Genomic DNA, 22,074 nt, shown 5'->3' on the forward strand with positions numbered 1-22,074 from the left:
TAGCCGTCAGAATTGTTGTCTGAAGGCCAAGAAAGATGCCAAGTGGATTTATTTTACCAAGTGGATCATCATGGCCTTGCCATATTGATCCATTTGATTGACCTTTATTATAATTATGTATTTATTTTATTTTTCGTTTTTTAAAGACGGGACAGACATGATTGGGGGATAGGACAGGGAGAAAGAATGACAGAAAGAGAGGGAGAGAAAGAAAAATAGAGCGGGGAAGAGATGGTGAGAAAGGGGGGAAGAAAAAAAAAGAAAAACAAACAAAACACCTGGAGCACCTGTATGGAGATAAAAAAAAAACAGAAGAGACAACAAACAACAAAGAGCAACATAATAAAAACAACACCATCACAATAAACTAGCTAACAGTAGATATTACATGTTATTGTTGTTGTTGTTTTTTCTTTTTTTTTTCTTTTTTAATTTCACCTGTTGAGAATGAAAAAAGAAAACAAGCAGAAGAAAACGAGAGCAATAGAATAAACAACATCACGATGATATATGGGAATATAACAGTAAATACTAAATATTAAACATTATTGTGCAGCACGTAAGATCGACAGCGCACAGTGTGCTTTGAGGTAGGAGCCAAAAAGGGTGTCGTTTGTGTGTGTGAGCACCTGTGTGTACACCTGTGAGCATGGACGCGCTTGTTTTTAAAAGGTTCCTTCATGTAATGATCTGCTAGAGCAGGGGTGTCAAACTCAAATACACAGTGGGCCAAAATTCAAAACTGGAACAAAGTCGTGGGCTAACAGTAATATTTATTAAAAAAAAATTCTTCCTCCAGATATAAAAATGAATCTTTTCTTATGGACTCAAACAAGTTTTGCTGAAAAACTGAATTTGGAACAAGCAAAGCTTAATACTAAACAATATATATATTAGCTGTATAATACCAGTAGGCCAGCCAAATTTGGCCCGCGGGCCAGAGTTTTGCAGTGACGTGCCCGTGAGCTCCGCCGGCAGCCAGCTGCGCCAGAGTGACCGAGCCCCAGGCCGAGAGGCCGAGGGCACCCCACCCCCGAAGTGGCCCGAGGGCACCCCACCCCCGAAGTGGCCCGAGCGAGCCCCAGGCTCCAGGCCCCGACAAGCCGCCACCAAGGAGTGAGCCGGTGTGTCAGTCAATATTGTTTGGAAAGAGATAAAACCTGCAGCTTCAGAATCTAGCACAAAAAGGATGTAAACACAAAGCGCCCGCCGATGCTTCAAAATCAGTGAGCTGTCGGCTTTCAGCCCCGACGGCGTGTCCGTGTCCGCTTACGTGTACGTGCCGTCGGGTGAGAAAGGCGACATCTCACTGATTCGGATGCGTTGGGTCTGCGTTTTGTGTTTACGTCTTTGTGCAGAATCCGTGTACCTGCTTTCATTTACTGTTTTAGCTGTTTGGTGGTTGGAAGTTTAACCTGAGATTCTGGCGTTTCGGGCAAAATAAATTTATATTTAAAAATCGATTCAGGATTTTAATGAATCGATATCACATTATCCAAGCCAGAATCGATTTAAATCGATCATCAAAACCCACCCCTATTTTTAATCTGATCTATAGCTATAAAAGCTGGACTATCGTTTATCGTTTATTTATGTATATAGTACATTTAATTACAACAATAGTGTTGGCCAAAGTGCTGTATAAAGATAGAAATTACACAATAAAATGAAGTAACAAAATCAAATAGCATCAATATCAAATAGCAAATGCCAAATAACAGATAAATAAGTAAATAGGTACATAACTCTCATGCTGCGTTAGAAGCCAATGAGTAAAAATTTGTTTTGAGATTGGATTTAAAAAGGTAGGGGACAGCAGGGGCCTTTCTAGTGTGGAGAGGTAAATCATTCCACAATTTAGGCGCCGCGACTGCAAACGCACGATCACCTCTATGAACCAGCTTCGGCTTTGGTATCACAAGGAGCAAAAGATCACCTGATCTAAGAGCTCCAGGGGGCCAATGAGGCTGCAGTAATTCAGACAGATACTCTGAGGCCTGTCCATTCAGTGCTTTGTAAGTCACCAATAAAATTTTATACTTAATTCTAAAGCGGACAGAGAGCCAGTGGAGTAAGGCAAGCATATGTTTGTATCTCTTTGTTCAAGTCAAGAGATGAGCAGCAGCTTTCTGGACCAGCTGGAGCCGTGCTAAACAAGTCTGGTTAACGCCTGCATTTAAGAATGACAGTAGTCCAGTTGCGGTCGAATGAAAGGGTGAATTGCCTGTTCTAGGTTTTTAAAAGATAAAAATGATCTCACCTTGGATAAAAGTCTCAGTTTAAAAAAAGACCGCTGTACAACTGAGCTAATCTGTTTCTCAAAGGTGAACTTATTTTCAAATATAACCGCCAAATTTTTAGCATGCGATCTGACGAACAGTAATAATGGATTGCATTTATATAGCGCTTTTCGAGACCCTCAAAGCGCTTTACAATTCCACTATTCATTCACTCTCACAGTCACACACTGGTGGAGGCAGCGACAGCTGTAGCCACAGCTGCCCTGGGGCAGACTGACAGAAGCGAGGCTGCCATATCGCACCACCGGCCCCTCTGGCCATCACCAGTAGGCGGTAGGTGAAGTGTCTTGCCCAAGGACACAAAGACCGAGACTGTCCGAGCCGGGGCTCGAACCGGCAACCTTCCGAAAAGACGAACCAACTCTTGAGCCACGATCGCCCTCTACTAAAATGCGCAGATCAAGATCTGAGGTACTAGAACTATATATGATATACCGTGCTGCCTAGCAACCACCTAGCAATGGGCTAACGGGCCAGTTTCCATCTTTATGCAAACATTGTATCATTTTAGTTTCACAAACAACAGCACAAACAAGCCAAACATTACTTTAGCATAGCCACATTCTATTAAAAAGATTCTGAAACAAAAAATTATTGATAGATTATAAAGTGATTAATTAGTATAATTAAAACTGATTGAATGTAATTTTAATAATTTTTAGAAAAAAATAACAATTTACTACTAAGTTTAATTGACTATAATTATTATTATTTACTTCAAAAATTATGCTTTATTGTTTCGCCCACAATGTAGAATTGTGGGCAATTCTACATAAATAAATTCTACATAAATACACTTCATGTGGTTTTTAGCGTGGTATGTCCAGGATTACTCCTCAATTAAAAAAAAACCCCTAGGTTTGGGTTTGCTTGTCAGTTGGGAAGGCTGAAAAGCTATTGAGCATGGGCTAAAAGAAAGTTCGTCATCCAAAATATTCCTAAGAAATACATAAATTGTCAAGGTTGATCAGGAACTCCACTAACCTTTCATACAGTCAGAAGGCATTTTTGTGCGGTGAGGCAGGAGAAATCTTATTTTCTAAACCTTGGAGATATAAATTTCATACCATCTTTAATCATTCTGATATGCAATCTTCTCATAGTTTATTTAAGCACAAGTAAAGGGGAGATTACTTTCAAGTCAAAAGCTTTAAATTGAGCCAGTTCCAATTTCCATCCCAGCAAAATGTTTGGCATGCTCTTAAAAGCAGTGTTAGTCATTCTGTCATGGATCTTTTTAGTCATGCTGTTATATTCGTCGCATAGAAAAGTCCGATACACAAAGAACTCTGTCAAGAGAAGACACATTACATTTGTTTTATGGTTGATTTTTGTTTATTTGTTTTTTGTTGACATAACCTAAAAAACGGTCTCATACGTGACATCAAAATTTTTTTAAGACTGTCAAAAAATCTGGACGTTAGAGGCCACGTTCATTAGAACACAGATGAGAGTTTCTTTTCTTCCTTCTTTATGTCCTTTATATACAAAGGGCACTTTATTGATTGTTGACTTTGTGTCTAGATAATAGAGTTGAAAAATGTGCTATTTGTTTCTGAAAGCCTCAATGGGAATAACAGTTTTAAGTGTCTATACACAAAGAAACAAGCTACCAAAGTCAATGATGAGGTCTACTGACAAAACCCACAGTAGAAGGATTTTCTGCTTTGCTTTCACACAGATGATCATGGTTACTGCGGCACATGAGCTTCATTTATATTTAGACAATTAACTCTTCTGACAGTTTTCTTTTTGCTGCTTCCACATCTACCTTGGCCACAGCGTGTTGCAATAAAGAGAAATGATTATTCACAGAGGTAATGACCTATTACACACCACTGGCTTGAAGCCTTTCAGCTTTATTGAGAATTAAATAAAACATTTACAATAAAACGATTTTACATTTTACCGAACAGTCCTTGACTTTGTCCACCTTGTTACAGAAATTCACATATATGTGCCAACATTTATTTAACCCTGTTGCAATAGCATATGGTATATTGTTTTGATTGGTACAGAAAGAAGTGCTGAATGAATAAGCTTTGTGTGTGCTGAGTTTTACAGCACTGAGAAGGTGTGGATGACAACAGGGAAGGACAAACCACTGTCCCATCAGTACTGGAGGGAGCTCAGAAAGGTCAGTGGACTTCATTAATAAAACAGCGTATACGCACAAAATCTGCGTGTAAATCATGCATAGGCATGCTTCGCACACAAATCAGCGATTTATCAATATTTTCGTACCTAAATTTGTTTGTAAAGTACAAACAACACGAGGGTGTGTTGGTCTGCTTGATGGATGAAGTCCTCCTTGATATATGAGCAATGCCTATCTTTTGCAGCTCCTATATATTGACATTTCCACCCCCTTCTTGTCCAAAACAGGAGCACAGATTACCACTGGTACTGTTGTAGTTTTCATGTCCCACATCTTCTCCATTTCTCTTTCCTTCTATGTTCATATTTTGAGAGTTTTTCTATAACTTTCAGAGAGATTTCTTTCAGTGAGGACAGATGTCGATAAGCAGACAAGTCAGCTCTATTAGTCTTGATTTCTTTATCAGTTTGTATTGATATATCCCATAGTACAGCAGCCTCATCACTTTCAGTTACCATTGAGGGTATGTGTTCATAATAACATTTATCTGATATCTATTTTTTGTTCTTCTGGCATAGCTGGTGGTTGGCTTGTTTTCCATTATTTGTATCACTGGCATGTTGAGCTCCCTTTGAGCTCTATTCTGGATTTAGCAGCTTTGTAACGTAGTGGTAATGTTTTCTTAGTTCTTTCATGGTCTCTAGCTATCTTAAGGAGATTATCCTCTTTGTTTTTGAGGTATGTCCCAGCCAGTCATTGTTCTTATAATGATAATAATAATAATCATAATAATTTTTTTAGGGTTTTCCAAAACCCCGTTAGCCACAAAATGCTTAGAACTACACAGTAAAAAAATGGAGTGTCAATATTTCAGAGTAAACCTATTTTAACCTAGATAGAGTATTTACAACTCTAAGAGGAGTAAACCAGCTCTAACATCAGAGTTAAAAGTCAGTGTAAAGTTTGTTAGTCACACAGTGAAGACTTAACTCCACACAGTGTTGATTATTACCAGTCCGCAGGCGTGTGCGGCCTCAGAGCTCTAATGCGCAGGGAATTTTCTCCGAAAAGCTGCCACAGTCAGGTAAGTGAAGTTAACATTCCCAGACTGGTAACATTGTTTAAAAAGGTATTTTTAAACTAAATAGCTCTTTATAGTTTCACTGATGTCGAGTGAGGACATGTTAGCAGCATTTACCCATAGGTTTAATGGCATTCCAGTAGCTACATGCTAGCAGTTGCTAAAAGTTCAGATGTTCGTTATCTTCTCACTGCGTTAATATGAACCTAAAACATTTTAACTATGTATTTCTTCTAAATGCTGTCTAAATAATATCATTGTCACATGTCAAATCGCACAGTTTGAACAACTAAATTACCGTTTATTAGTAAGCTAATAATCGCTAATTAGCTTACGTAAGCGAACATACTTTCAGAAAAAGTGGGTAACATTACCATAAAGTTAACTTTACTGGTTTATATTATTTTAAGCAAATACCAAAGGCATACACTACTTTAGAGTTTTGCTCATTATTTAGTAAGAAATATGTATTTTGTGTAAATTAACTGATAGCAATGTTAATGGCATGTTAAGTAATATTAAGTAATGTTTCTATTTTATAGAAAGGTTTAAGACTACGCAAAAACCAAATCTCTGAGAGATGCAACCAGAAGACGGATGAGAAACATACTTGAGGCTGAGATGACAGAATAACATGGGTAAGAATCAAAAATGTAAGATATAAAGAAACATTTTAAACATTGTATTATTTTTAATTGTGATGTTTAATGCCAATTATTGAATTTATACATTAGGACATCTCCCCCTAAAAGCGTAAGAGTGATGTATGCGCAGGGCATTGTTGCTCTGTCTCCATATCTGGAAGACCCATATTCACAACATGGATATGTAAGTAAAGGGAACTTTTCAACATTAAATACATAATTGCCCTCAGAAATGTTGATAACATAGTCCTTCTTCGTTTATTTAATTACATAGAAACATTACTACGATCCAGAGAGCAGTTCAGGATACATTGCATGGCGGTTGAAGACCATTCAAAGAAAAGCTGTGGAGGAAAGAAGCGTCTCAGTTTGCAAATCTCCCAAAAGTAAGTTCACTTATCATTTAAATGATACTGATGTAATTTGTAGGCAGGATTCAATCAAACACTTCTCTATGTTCGGTATTTTTGCATTACAGATAGAACAAGATTTCCGACTCCTGTTTTGTGAGGTCACTGGGAGCAAATTCTTGGAGAGGTGGCTCACCAATCTCAAAGCAAAGGTTGTAAAGGAAAGTCATGGACTTGTCCCCACCTCAGAGTTCTTGGAGTTAATGTGCAATGCTGAGTCAGGTACTGAAGTTGAGAATGGTATGATTGTGACTGTTTTTATTTGCCATTGTTGGTTATATAGGTAATTCTGTCAATTCAATGTATTTTTGGAATAATTCTTTGTTTATTCGTCTGTAGGCTGGGACAGTGACTTGTCTACTATCTTGCTGCTGCTACATCTGCTACCACCATCTGCACAAGGGCGAAAGAGACCAGGAAAGATGTCTGCATCTCAAGCTGTCAATAACCTCATCAAATTCCCAAAGGTATGTTGTTTAAAATATACTTTCCATCACCTCTATTTTCATGGACAGTGAGTTGAGCTAATCTACTGTCAGAGGATAGTCACTTAATACTGTTGTTTAATGTGTTGTTGTAGGCTGGAACCAGTGTACAGCAGCATCTGACTTACCCGAAGCAGTCAGCCCTACCTTCTTATTCAGGGATCCACAAGAAGCAGCATTCACACCTTCATTGTGATTGAGAAGCATGCACTTCCATGTAAAGCGACAGGTTCAGTAGGAGCCCTTGATGAACTCTTTAGGGCCCACTATGTCTTATTATGGCCCAACTTTTTTACTTTTCTGCAAACAACTACGACATTGGGGAAATGTCATATTGCTTTCTCTAGTGAGCATCATAGAACTGTGAATTGTAAAGGTTTGTTACGTTAATTAAATGACATTGAAATGAGAAACATAATAAATGCTGTTACTTTAACCTGTATATTTGTTGTTATTTCCATAATGTAGGATAGATCACAGTTATTTAGTAATATAGCATCATAAGATGAATATGAAAAAAATCACACTACAGAGAAATAAAAATGATATATTATTACACATCAGAGTGCTATTATTAAACTAGATTTTGAGTAAAAATAGCTCTATAAAGTGTAATCAAATTTCTCTGAACAGTGTGAATAACCCTCAGTGTTAAATATTTTTACACATTTTGTTGTTAATTTTGACACTAAATTGAGTACAATTAACACTGAAAAGTTAACACTGGCCATAGAGTAAATTTAACTCTAATTTTAAGTGGGACCAAATGTTATCTGAAGCAGAGTTAAAATCAACTCTGTAAGTGTAAAATTGACACTTGGTTTTTTACTGTGTACACATTTATTACAGCTACACAAAAAAAGATAAATATAAATGCATTTAAAGAAAACAAAATACTAAATCAAAGGATGTAAGTTTTAATTTAAACATATTCTTGTATTCATTATCTCATCTTAAATTATCTCCCATCCATACATTTTCCTGTACTTATCCATTTCAGGGTCACAGGTTAGAGTGTGTGTGTGTGTGTGTGTGTGTGTGTGTGTGTGTGTGTGTGTGTGTGTGTGTGTGTCTTTGGACTGTGGGAGGACGCAAACCCACACAGAGACGAGGAGAATTTGCAAGCTCCACAAAGAAAAGCACAGGCCTTCGATAGTTTAAACACCGTTATCTTATCTTTTGTTAACAATTACTTCCATCATCACTGAATATCATCACTTACAGTCACATTTCTTGGTACTTTCCCACGGATGCTGTTTTTTTGTTGTTGTTGTTGTTTTCTTTTGTTTTTTACGCTGCAGTGATCATTTCAGGCTGACAGACCACATGCTCTGTGTCCTCCACCTTTTTCTTATTTTTCCTCTAGTCTGTTAGTCTTTTTTATATTTGGACTTTCATGTCTGCAACCTTTGTTTTTTTACTTAATCCACAGTGAGTGTCTCATGGGAAATGATATGCTCGTCTTTTTTGTTTTGTTTGCTTTGTTTTCTTTTACCATCTTACTTCCACTTACAAAGCATTTCAAGACTTTGCCCCTTTTCTTACTCAACATAGGACAGAGGTTCTGGTTCATGCCCTGGTCACCTTTTGCATGGATGATAGTAATTCTACTCTCTCTGGTGTCTGCAAAAAAAACCCATCTTAATCTGCTCCAAATTAGACAGAACTCTGCAGCAAGGATCACATCCACACCAAGTTCACAGATCATACTACTGGTCATCCAGCTTTATTAGCTCCCCATTCTCCAGTGAATCCAATACACAGTTCTGTTTGTCACTTTCAAAGCTCTCCACAACTTGGACCCCTCTTATCTATCAAATTTCCATCATCCTCACACCCTTTCCCGTGCTCCCGTGCCCCAGTCGTTCGCCTGACTGGCCCTTGTTTCAGGCTTGAGACCATGGTTGCCACAACCATCATCTATTCCACCTTCATCAGCCAGGCACTCTGTTACACAGTTGCATCTCAGCGCAACACCCACCTGTTCACATCTGCATATCAACTATAACCCTCATGTTTCAATCATTATTCCTGGATTTTAGAGCTTTCTAGCTTTTGTGTTATTAATGTTGATTTTGTTGTTAATTCTGTGTTGTAAGGTGACGTAAGGTGAAAGGTGCCAAAAAATAACATTTATTTATTTATTTGTAATTTCTTGGATACATTTCTTAAAACCTTTCACCCTTTTCTTAAATCCTGAAACACAACCAACCAGCCAACTTGTAAAACTATATTTCTTTTAAATACCCTCTGACAGTGTGCTCAAATTCCCATGTTTTCAGATCACACACATAACTAACTCGAATAACATTTGAGCATTTATTATACACGACATCAGAAAATGTCAAGGACATCTAAGTCAAGTCCTCTTTGATTGTTTTGCAAGTCTCCAAAAATACAAACACACTTTACATTTCATCCACTTCTCAGTACCAGCTTCTTTTAGTAAACCGCATCCACATCATTCAAGACTTAAGATTCTGGATCCCTAGTTTGTGAGTAGTAATTAGTGATTACTTTGTGATATGCTCTTTAAAAACATCGAGTTTTTTTATTTCAGTTTGATACTTGTAAAATTGTGACGTGATGTCTAATTTTCCCCTACTTCACAAACAGTCCTTCCAAAAATTTTCTTGAAATGAATTCCAAGAGTCACATTTTTTCACAATTGCTAAGACGTATTTTTCAAAAGATTCCTCCCTTTTCTCAAAACTGGAAACACAAAAGCCATTTTTCAGACTACATTCACAAAACCTTCTGGCAAAACCACTCACATCAAAACAGTTTTATCTGTGCTCAAAACCACACAATGTTTTCAGAACATGCACATACGCACGCACACATACACACAGCCCGTATAAATAATGACACTACTGAGCATTCATTATATACTACATCAAAAAACAGGGGGTATGCAGCTCACAAAAAGAAAATCAATGTAACATTCCTGCAATTCAGTCAAAAATTCAGTGATTATGGTGACTATCTGCTGAGATTAGGTTACATTCTTTATCTCTTATTATCCTGCTTCCCATATTCCCATGTATACTATTCCAGTGTACTATGATTTACTCACAAAAGTGGCCACTTTCTTATTTATCAATGACAAGTAAATCAGAGAATGTGGCAAAGCCTATACACCTTGATTAGGTATATACAGCGTAAACATTTTTTGATCTATATTGTCCAGTACATTAAGTGTATTTTAAAATGTGTTTATAGTTTTGCAGAATAACTAAATGGGAGACTATGCAAAGGCTTTGACACAAGAGTGAGTGATTCAATGGTTCACTGGTTCAGAGCACCAAGCGTTCAGGATTTTGTATTTTAGAAATTTAGAGAAAATGTTATGCCCTCTGGTAGCTTAGCTTACTAACTTTAGTTAAGCTTGACAAAAGTGTGACTTTTTATTCTGCCACTGGCACCTTATGGTCACAGGTAGCCACATAACTGGATAGTTCAAAATCTTATCAAATACCAAATAGTGTCAGAATTACACAAATTATTTATACAAACTGCACCAATTGCAAAGATATGAACTGAAGGATATCGTATCTTATGCAGGTATAAATTCCAGCCAATTCACCAAAGGTTTATTGACATAGTATGTAGCTGTGCTGCTGCCTGGTGTGGTTAAAAACAACAGTGATTCAGGCAATAAGCAAAACACAGTTGTGCTGTATTTGGAAAAGCAGGAAAAAAGAGCTGAAGGTCACTTTAAATGCGCTGCATAGCTTTTTTATGTATATAAAATATTGATCATAGTCCCTTATCCTTGAAGATAAAACCGTTAACAATGCATCAGCAATGCCAGCAATAGTCAAAACAGACAGCAGAGAAGTACCACCAACACACATGAAAAAAAGAAAACACTGCAAATCCTCCTAACATTTCAACAAATGTTAAATACATCATTAAAGCCAACAGAAGCCTGTGCTCCCAGCAAATCAATATTAGCCCCTACAGCATAATGAGGGCAGTAACAGGTTGACTGTTGAATGCAAGATAATTAGGCTTTCAGTTGTTTCTTAAAAGAATATACAGCGTTGCTGTTCACATTTCTTCAGGCAGGTGGCTTCAGTGTTTAAAGACCCTGGATGAAAAATGCTTTTTGTGCTTTGTCTAGGCTGTGAAAGAGTTTTCTCTTTGGGCTTTCTCTAACATTAATGAAGATTGGAAGTTGAAGTCGCCCTCACGGGAGCTATAGACAGTCCATTTATTGCGTGAGAATAAACTGTTAAAGCATATCGCGGCTCATTTCTATAAAGACCTGTCTACTCGCTGAGCCTTTGATGGGCAGATGAAGAAAACTAAACAACTGGAGCTTCCTGGTGGATATTTGAAAATGAAATTCAAAGTCCAAGTGATTGACAGTGTGTGGGATACCTTGTATTTTCTCAAATCAAATTAAACTGGGGAGGAATAACTGTACACACTGGTATTAGGTTAGATTTACATAAGCGCTCCATTAGTAGTCAAGTATTGTAACTTCGCAGCTATGTGTTATATAGATAATTAGAGCTGGTTGTGAAGTGTGCTTTCTATTCTCAAATTTGAGATGGAACGATACGGCTGCATTTCAAATTGACACTTGGGGTGGAACTAATATTTACTCAAGCATATGTACAGTACAGTTTACAGTGTTCTCACCCACCCTTCCACTCAGCAGCCCACCACCCTGTGAATAACATGATGCACAGTGGCACATATGCACACCCTGTCATACAGTTCGCAGTCATTTGGAAAATTGGCAAGGGGACTTTATCTAAATGACACTGCAAGACTGAATATTCCAGTGCAATCTCTCAGTAAGAGGATCTGATATAAATTGTTTGGACTCTCAGTGCCCTGCTTCACACCTTGCTTTGGGCTTTTATTTGGCTGCCTGGAGCAAGGAATATGCGGTGTAGTTTGGTTTGTTTGTTTTTTCTCTAACTTGTACTCACCATGCATGCGTTTTTGGGTATAGTTTACACAGAAGTTCATTTGTGTCTTGTTTGTGCATTCATGTGGCGTGTGTGGGCTTTCATGTGTAAGCATATCTATATCTGCCTGCATGCATGGTGCTTCATTTTGGCATCTATGGGCCATACATGCGTGACCAATCAGCTCACAATCACCTGCGGTTAAGTGGAAAGTATACAGTGTTCCAACCAACCCAACTGTAAACAAGAGAAGAGAAGAGAAGAGGAAATACCGGTTGATACCAGACTGCTCTCTTCCATTCCAACCAGAAAGGTGTACGGTTCATAGCAGAGGCTTTCATTTGGTCATTAGTCTCTATCAGCTCCCGTCTGTTAGTGTTAGTATGTGTCAGAGAGCTATCTTTCTCACTCTCCAAGGTTTGATGATGGAGAGGTAATTTCAGCTTTATGGCGGTGTGACTCTAATGATGAGGAAGCCATAGCTGAAAGCATGCAAAGGCAGTGAGAAGTGCTTTCTGTCTTTCCCCACATGTATATACAAAAAGACACATCTGAGCTTTTTATGTGTACATAGGAAGTATGTATGTGTGGATACAAACGGGAAAGGTTCCAACTTGTACTGCTGTCCCCATCACTGAATAGGCTTTTAATGGAGAGTAATGAGGAGCACTTTTGCGGCAGATGTGCCCTCCCTGCAACAGCGTTTTACCCCGAGACTTTAAAAACTGACCCGAGTGAGACGTCAGCAGGCACCAGTCTCTCCTTGCTTGGTACGTGTTGCAGGAATTTGAACAGGCTGTTGACCAAGTTTGCCTCGAGCACCTCGCTGCACCCAAGCAAGTAAGAGTAAGTATCATTTCAGCATAGCACCTAGAGTCACATTAAATGACAAAAGCCCTAGCAGTGTTGGCCAGGCCCAAAATCTGTTACAGGGCCATCTTCTTCACTGGAGTGTGAAATTATTTTAGCTCTTTCCTCATTATAGGATTTTAAAATGCATTATAGTTAGGGCCTTTATGGTGTGCCGCAGCATTAATTCAATTTGCCCCATTCACGCTTTCTTATTATCACTCTCAGTTCAAGCTACAGGGGGAGGAAGCTGCTGAGCAGTGCTCCCCAGCCTTATCTATAAAGGATATAAACTACACTACCCAGCTCAATCAGAGCCAGCCTGGACTGTTCCATCCATTTTTCCTCTGACTCCCCTCTCCCTCGTTCTGGATGCTTCTTTCTGTGGTGACCTCCATCTTTCTTTCGATCGTCTATCCCTCTCTCCATTTCCTTCTGAGTTGGTGATTGATGGGGGTGGTCCAAGGAGCACTTTCGATATCTTTCCATAGACACACTCGTGTAGGCAAACCAACAAACACACAGCCTGTGCACGAGCTCAGATGCTACACACATGAATACAAACGCAAAACCAGGGCCAGGCAGAAGCAACAGAGGCAGCCGCACAGGTTTAATGGGAAAACAAGCCACAGTGTATGGGTGAGACAGCATTAATCTATCACTGAAACCAGAACTGGACTGTGTTTGTTTAGCACACCATAGAAGGAGGCATTCCGGGAACACCCCATCACTATCTGTTATGTGCAAAAGTACAATAATGTATTGAGCACAGCAAATGTGTTCCTGCGGAAGTACAGCAGATTAGTATGAAGCAGCTGCGTGAAGCGGGACTTGAGCTCTGACAGTGCTCCTCCACACTTGCATGAATGCACTTCGATTAAACACACACAGACATGTTTTGTCCATGTGTGTTTAGACAAAGATGCACAGTAACATGCTATACACTATACTAGTCCACATGCATTAAACTGTAACTCAGCATGCGATTGCAGGCGGGCTTACTGGCAATGGGGGAAGAGGAAGAGAGGATAAACTCCTCATTTAGATATCTAATCCCGTGAGCAGTCTGTCCTGTGTGGACCATCATCTCCCGTCATTAGCAGCAGGCCAGCAAGATTAAAAAAGATCAATGTTTATCACCCACTGTGTGCGAGGAAATCCAAGTCTTAAACCTCCCCATGTCATCACAATTAATCACAATATCTGCTATCACAGCTATGTTAACAACAGAAATTCATGATTATAGTAAATTCATAATCAACCTTAATGCCCCAAATCTGTGATAATGTTCACGCGCTCACAGTGGATGAGCTCATACTAACATTATTAAAAGTAGTAACACTCCATCAGTTGGATTTAGTGTAAATATAAGGTGATCTTGCACTCAATCCAAATATTAAGACAAGCTGAGTGACTCATTTGTAACTTTGAACGCACAATTATTCACGGGGTGGACTGAACATTTATGGTAAGATCCTCAATTTAGTGTTTGACAAACGCAGCCATTTCTCAGTTAGAGATATCCATCAAAACTAACTTATCGCACATTCACACAATTAATTATTGAAATTACTCGATTAAATGGCAGCTGCAGTGTCAGGGCAGAAAGGGCAGAAGTAATTATGAGTCGATAACTTGTGAAAAATGACATGCAAAACTGTGGACAGAGCCTAGGCAACAGAGTTCTTGCAGAATAAGAAAGCTGAAAGCAAAACTGAAAGGATCCCTTTCCCTGCCATTTTCTTTATTTAATTTTCAACAAAAGCGGGTTTAAGAGCTGCAGGAAACTTAATTCTAATTCTTGATCCTTAATGCGTGGCAGTGGTGCATGCTTCCCTGTTTCCACAGCAAGGCTGGCACTACTTATGACACCGTAACATCCCTATCCCATCCTTCTCAGCACATCATAAGACTGTGGAGACCATATGGTCTGATTAGTCGACAGAATTAAGCTCTACACTGTCGAGGCAGCGAGAAAGATAGATGAGGAGAAAAAAAAAAGCCTTGCACGTTCAGTGGTTCCGCTGAGAACAGACACAAATTCGTAGCTGGAACACATTTAGAGAAATAAAAACGCATGCTCCACAAGCACATGCCTGAGCCAAGATTGGAACAGATAAAGCAGAAATGTCCAAGTACAGAAAGGAGGAACATAACAGAAGCATACAACAGACAGATCAGGAAACAATCAGAACAAATACTGTCTTTTGTGTGTCACCCACAATCTTAAGATCCTTTGTCTGCATATCATTCTTCATCTCTGCAACTGTCTCAAACTCTAATTTTAAACATCCATATAGCAATGTAGCATGTAGCTGCTCTCCCCCCTCGATGCCCATCAGCCCTGAGAGGCACTACATTATCTCCACATCTAAGACACCTGCTCCTGCAATCAGTTGGACTCTCTCTCTCTCTCTGTCTGTTTTTCTGCAATGGATTAAATAACCGAACCATGAGATGGACATCATCTTCAAACACATCTTCTAATCTGGGCCTCAATTCCCTAGTCTTCTCTATAGTCTTTTTGATCGCCAGTGAGACGAAACTTTTGCAACCCTTTTTCTTCACTCTACCATCTCATTTTGGATGGCACTGATTTTCATCTTCTTAACAAAAGGATGTGAAAATTGGTGCCACGCAATTACTACAATTTCTGCAATTTGCCCGCTTTGCTCCAAAGCAAAGTTCACGGCATGTCAAAACATCTCACTAGGAAACTTGGCCAGCCATGTGATCTTTTGCACAGCATTAAGAAATCTCCTTGTTCACAGTTCACCCGGCAGAGATTTCAAAGTTGTCCATGTCCTGTGTGTTTTTCAGTGCCTTCTTGAGCCACCGAATGCAGGGCTGCAACCATTGTTATGCTCAGTTAATTGGACCTTTGGGTACAAAAGGTTGAAAAATTCAAGACCAAATAGATAAATAAACACGAGCACTGAATTCCCACGACATATCCCAGCGCTAGCTCCAATTTTCCTTTGCTCATTCTAGCCTATAGGCAGGCTTGTCTGAAAGGCTGATTCATTAGAGTGCTTCAGGACAGTTCTATCAGCCCTTCGACTCAATCACACACCTACCTCTCTGCCAGTTTGTAAACTATCAGCAACAGTCTGTCACAGCCTGTTCGGCGACATATAAATTGTTGTTTAAAGTGATGTTTTGTGACTGTGAGCAAAACTGCTCCTAGTTAATCAATACCACAAAATCAATTCAGCTCTCTGGGGAAATGTCACAGAGAGACTACCCAGCATGCAAAGGTGGGGCAAAAACAAAAGTTTTAGATGGATGGAGGAAGTGGCAGATGAGGCAGCGAGCCAATGAGCTAAAGCATAACCGGTTCATTACAAATCATTCCGCATTAAGGGAAACAAGGCAAACACAATAGCAGATGATTAAATTATGTCAACAAAACCCCCAAACTCACACCTTTGTTTCCCGCTAAGCTGGTGTCAGAGCATCATGGATTAGATTTATTAAAACAAAAGCTTCTCCACTGGTGATAAGCTTCTTGTTCAATGTGTGAGCTGTGCTCATTTATCACACAGGTAGACATCGGGCTGCACAGAGGAATACTGAGAATCTGTGCTATTGGAGGTCAGCAAGACATTTACCTGACAGCGCCTGCCTCTGTGCAATGTCTTGAGCTGACAATGTCTGTGGTAATGGGCATCAATAATGCAGACCCTTGGCTGAATAAAAACTCCCTGTCGCCATGACTATCCTCACAGCCCTGTGCGACAGCACATATGCTTGCACTCATCTCCTGCTGCACCACACACAACATGTGTGATATACAGTATGAGTGTGGGCTGAATGCCTACGTTTCTGTAATTCCAAGATGGCCCACAGAATAACAGAAATAGTCCACATTTCTTGAGCTTTAATTATTTTTGGGGGCTGACATTGAGTAAACGTCTTAACTTCCTTCCTTAACAGCTTGTTCTGGTACACGGGGTTTACCAGTCTGACCCCAGATCAGAGCAATGTGTGATCTTAAACTTTAGTTAAAGGCCAGACGTGACAAAATCACATTAAACGCCAACTAAAAACTGCAGTTCTTGAAATGGTCACTTGGGGGCTGGTTCCAAGAACGATTCAATCCACATACATCCCATTTTAAATATGATAGCAAGCTGATACAAAAATAATTATTTCAGTCCCTAAAGATAATTTTCCCTTAGTGACACATTCATCCCAATTGTAAAGACAGTTATGCAGTCACCTCCACCCCAGCTGAACACTGACATTTTAAAGGCAGAGTGGCTAAAGCTAAAGCTACACAATGCTCAGAGCCAACCACAAGACAGCAGCCTCAGTGAGAGTCTTAGGTATGAGCAGTGAAAAGATCAAAGCAATTACGAGGAAAATTATGGAGACGAGTGAAAAAGAGAAAAGGGCGGATGTCTTGTTATCTGGTGAGGTTCTAAACATACTAGAAGATGATGTAAGTAGGGGTGGGTTTTTATAATCGATTCATCGATTAAAATCGATTCTGGCTTGGATGACGTAAAATCGATTCATTAAAATCCTGAATCGATTTTTTAATATAAATTTATTTTGCCCGAAATGCCAGAATCTCTGGTGACATCTCACAAAATTTCAAGAACCACCAAACAGTTAAGACAGTAAATGAGAGCAGGTACAGGGATTCTGCACATAGACTTAAACACACAGCGCGACTTGCGGATCAGAATCAGTGAGATGTCGCCTTTCTCACAGTCGGGGCTGAAAGCCGACAGCTCGCTGATTCTGATCTGTCGGCGGGTCCGCGCTTTGTGTTCACGCCCTTTATGCGCTGATTCTAAAGCTGTTAGTTTAATGTCTCTCCAAACAATATTGACCGAACCAGCAGCAAAAGAAGATCCAAACGCTTCACATAAACATCGTCATGAATTCACTCTTTTACTGTTTTGCATCCATTGCAATGCGCAGCTCTCTCTCTCCCCCCCTCTCTGTCTCTCTCTCTCTGGAACAGTTTCCCTTTCTTCATTATTCGCTTGCTTGTTAGCACAAGTCTACTGTTGTTTACAGCGCTGTCGGCCGCTGTTTTTTTCCCTTTTACATTCTTCCGAAAAGAAAACCTCATTTCTGCTGTTCAATACTGAACAAATTTAAACTTTTTAAAATTATTCAAAATGCAAAATGCTTAGCTGTGTCTCTAATAAAACCGCTGTAACGTCAGAGGTAATGTTCATTAATTAATGGTTTTCTTTCGTTTTTGATGTACTGCAGAATATTTTTATAAAATCCCAGGCCAGGAAAATCACCTACATGTTTTTCTGTGTTTTATCTTCAGCTACTTTGACACAAAGGCATCTGCTGTGATGCTCACACCTTTGATAAAGTCTTGCATGTCTCAGCTTCCTTTTTATTGATACAAAAATATGTAAATGTACTTATCTGAATTATAATATTTCTGACTGTCAAAATTTCCCAGATTTAAATCGAATCGTGGATCGAATCGATTCGGGACCTTGTGAATCGGAATTGAATCGATTCTAGAAATCAGTGACAATACCCAGCCCTAGATGTAAGTAACTGACATTTGGTTTGTTATATAAATCTGTTGCACCTACTTTTGTTTGGTAAGGTAAAAAATGTCAAGGTGACTGTACAGCAACTCATTCTTAGTTATTTATTTGTAACAGCGCTCCTTCTTATAGCTGAGTACTTTATTTTCAGTTGTTTCAGTCAGAGATCTACTTTACTGAGATCTGGGGGAAATAGTAAAGTTTTAACTATTTATTTCATTGTGAAAAGAATATTTTGTGTTGTTTTTTCTTTGTATATGCTGTAAATTACAGCGCTTAAGAAAAGAAACTCTAAACTGGCAAACACTCTTTATTGACAGGCCAAAAGAACTGGACAAGAAAATTGCAATCACTGCATCTCTAATAATTATAACCCTGTGATAGACTGCCCAGGGTGTGCCTTGATTTCTGCCTTGTGACAGTGAGTCTGACTGAGCAAGTGATTGGGAAAATGTGTAGATGGATTAAAAAAGACAATTTTAAATAAAAATAATAATATCTAGAATTCGCAACTCCAGGTGAAGGTGTTGGGATACTTGCTACTTGCAGACTCGGACTGTGGCTTGCTGTCGATGGGAGCAAAAAGTTGTTGATAAACAGCTTGTTTATGAAAACAGGTGTGCCTAATAAAGAGGCAGACATTCTGAAATTGAAGTGTGTTTCTGTTAATCATACTGTAGGTTCATGGGAGCATGGTGAAAAAAGTGGGCCATGCTGTAGTCGAACTCACAACCTTCAGCTTCCAAAACGTTAAAGAACATGTATTAACCCACTAACTCAAACGGCAACGCAACAAAACTCAAAACTTGCATGTCCCACATGAGTTAGTGGAAAGTGTGCCACAGCAGGCTGCAGCCACACTATGGTGAGACACAGGTCAAACAGTCCACCAAGGATATTCAAATCAATGTGGCGTGACACGAGAAAAGTAGCCCTTTTCTCTCGGTATAATCAAACAGCTTGTTGCTGTACAGTGAACATAAGTGTACCTAACAAAGTGGCACAGTGTCCTTTTAGAGTAGTATCATTCCATAGAGCATACAGCTCTGCTTGATCATGAAGAGTGCCCCATGGTACACTTGAACTCAGAACCTTGAGAATACAAAGGAAGAAGAAGTGAGCAGTAATACTACTATGCACCGAAGCAGCGGCAGGACCAGTGCACAAACGAGCCAGTCATTCTGAGGTACGAACAGCGTCTCTACGACAAACGGTTACTACTACTACTAATAATAATAATAATAAATCCATCCATTTGCTTCTGCGTATCCTTTTTCAGGGTTGTGTGTGTCGTGTCGTGTCGCCTCTCACCCAGTTGTCTTTGGGCGAGAGGCGGGGTACACCCTGGACAGGTTGCCAGTGTGTCACAGGGCTAACACATAGACAGAGACAACCATTCGAACTCACATTCACAACTATGGGCAATTTAGAGTTTCCAATTAACCTATCCCCACTAAGTGCATGTCTTTGGACTGTGGGAAGAAGCCGGAGTACCCAGGAAGAACCCACGCAAACACAAAACATGCAAACTCCACACAGAAAGACCCCGGCCTGATGGTGGAATTGAACTCAGGACCTTATTGCTGTGAGGCAACAGTGCTAACCATCGTGCTGCCCCGAAAAATGAAGCCAATTCACAGACCAGTAAGTGAGTAAGTGGCAGTCAATAATTGTCAAGATTCAAAGCTAGTTACAGCTAGTTCTGAGCTAGTTTAAAAAAGACAAATATAAATCCTGAACTTTTCAGTCAGCAATAGCATAGCAAAAAACGGTAATTGTGGCTAAAGAAGGGCACTGACTGACTGTTTACAGTGGGGCAAAAAAGTATTTAGTCAGCCACCGATTGTGCAAGTTCCCCCACCTAAAATGATGACAGAGGTCAGTAATTTGCACCAGAGGTACACTTCAACTGTGAGAGACAGAATGTGAAAAAAAAATCCATGAATCCACATGGTAGGATTTGTAAAGAATTTATTCGTAAATTAGGGTGGACAATAAGTATTTGGTCACCTCAAACAAGGAAAATCTCTGGCTCTCTCAGACCTGTAACGTCTTCTGTAAGAAGCTTTTCTGTCACCCACTCGTTACCTGTATGAATGGCACCTGTTTGAACTCATCATCTGTATAAAAGACACCTGTCCACAGCCTCAAACAGTCAGACTCCAAACTCCGCCATGGCCAAGACCAAAGAGCTTTCGAAGGACACCAGGAAAAGTATTGTAGACCTGCACCAGACTGGGAAGAGTGAATCTACAATAGGCAAGCAGCTTGGTGTGAAAAAATCAACTGTGGGAGCAATCATCAGAAAATGGAAGACATACAAGACCACTGATAATCTCCCTCGATCTGGGGCTCCACGCAAGATCTCATCCCGTGGGGTCAAAATGATCATGAGAACGGTGAGCAAAGATCCCAGAACCACACGGGGGGACCTGGTGAATGACCTGCAGAGAGCTGGGACCAAAGTAACAAAGGTCACCATCAGTAACACACTACAACGGCAGGGAATCAAATCCCGCAGTGCCAGACGTGTTCCGCTGCTGAAGCCAGTGCATGTCCAGGCCCGTCTGAAGTTTGCCAGAGAGCACATGGATGATACAGCAGAGGATTGGGAGAATGTCATGTGGTCAGATGAAACCAAAGTAGAACTTTTTGGTATAAACTCAACTCGTCGTGTTTGGAGGAAGAAGAATACTGAGTTGCATCCCAAGAACACCATACCTACTGTGAAGCATGGGGGTGGAAACATCATGCTATGGGGCTGTTTTTCTGCCAAGGGGACAGGACGACTGATCCGTGTTAAGGACAGAATGAATGGGGCCATGTATCGTGAGATTTTGAGCCAAAACCTCCTTCCATCAGTGAGAACTTTGAAGATGAAACGAGGCTGGGTCTTCCAACATGACAATGATCCAAAACACACCGCCCGGGCAACAAAGGAGTGGCTCCGTAAGAAGCATTTGAAAGTCCTGGAGTGGCCTAGCCAGTCTCCAGACCTCAACCCCATAGAAAATCTGTGGCGGGAGTTGAAAGTCCGTGTTGCTCAGCGACAGCCCCAAAACATCACTGCTCTCGAGAAGATCTGCATGGAGGAATGGGCCAAAATACCAGCTACTGTGTGTGCAAACCTGGTAAAGACCTATAGTAAACCTTTGACCTCTGTTATTGCCAACAAAGGTTATGTTACAAAGTATTGAGTTGTATTTTTGTTATTGACCAAATACTTATTTTCCACCCTGATTTACGAATAAATTCTTTACAAATCCTACCATGTGGATTCATGGATTTTTTTTTTCACATTCTGTCTCTCACAGTTGAAGTGTACCTCTGGTGCAAATTACTGACCTCTGTCATCATTTTAGGTGGGGGAACTTGCACAATCGGTGGCTGACTAAATACTTTTTTGCCCCACTGTATATAGAAAAAATGTGGTACGTATTATTTATTAATATTATTAATGTTTATAAATAATATTTATTAAGTCTTATACCATTTACTCCTTTAAGTACCAATTTCTAATATGCAATATTGTAGGAGAAAATTGTGAATGCAGCCATTTTAAAGTATTTTTTTTCCATTTGTTTTTCATTTGAGAGAAAATCCATTAAAACTTGAACGTTATGTCAGCAGAGAGTAACTGGTTTCATTTGTAGTTGTCACACTGGTTGCTTTGAGTTCTCTCCAACAAGAGTCAGCGTTACTATTATTAATCATGACAGTTATGTTCCCCTCACTTTAAACAAAGCAGTTT

General features: G+C 39.7%; 1 protein-coding gene and 1 long non-coding RNA gene across 2 annotated transcripts in view; one reads left to right on the forward strand and one right to left on the reverse strand.

Moving 5' to 3' along the window:
* Positions 1–22,074, reverse strand: part of LOC147324340 (neural-cadherin-like) — a 115,759-nt gene that overhangs the window by 85,673 nt on the left and 8,012 nt on the right. The gene's annotated exons all lie outside the window — the stretch shown is intronic.
* Positions 5,855–7,408, forward strand: LOC147324341 (uncharacterized). The gene is made up of 5 exons (XR_015130126.1): positions 5,855–6,307; positions 6,398–6,509; positions 6,602–6,755; positions 6,873–7,000; positions 7,114–7,408. It is a non-coding gene; the product is annotated as an uncharacterized LOC147324341 (long non-coding RNA).

Source organism: Aulonocara sp. 'chitande type north' Nkhata Bay, linkage group LG7 (assembly GCF_057382095.1).
Source record: "Aulonocara sp. 'chitande type north' Nkhata Bay isolate Kocher_YH1m ecotype deep benthic linkage group LG7, A_spYH_male_GT1.1, whole genome shotgun sequence".
Classification (NCBI taxonomy): domain Eukaryota; kingdom Metazoa; phylum Chordata; class Actinopteri; order Cichliformes; family Cichlidae; genus Aulonocara; species Aulonocara sp. 'chitande type north' Nkhata Bay.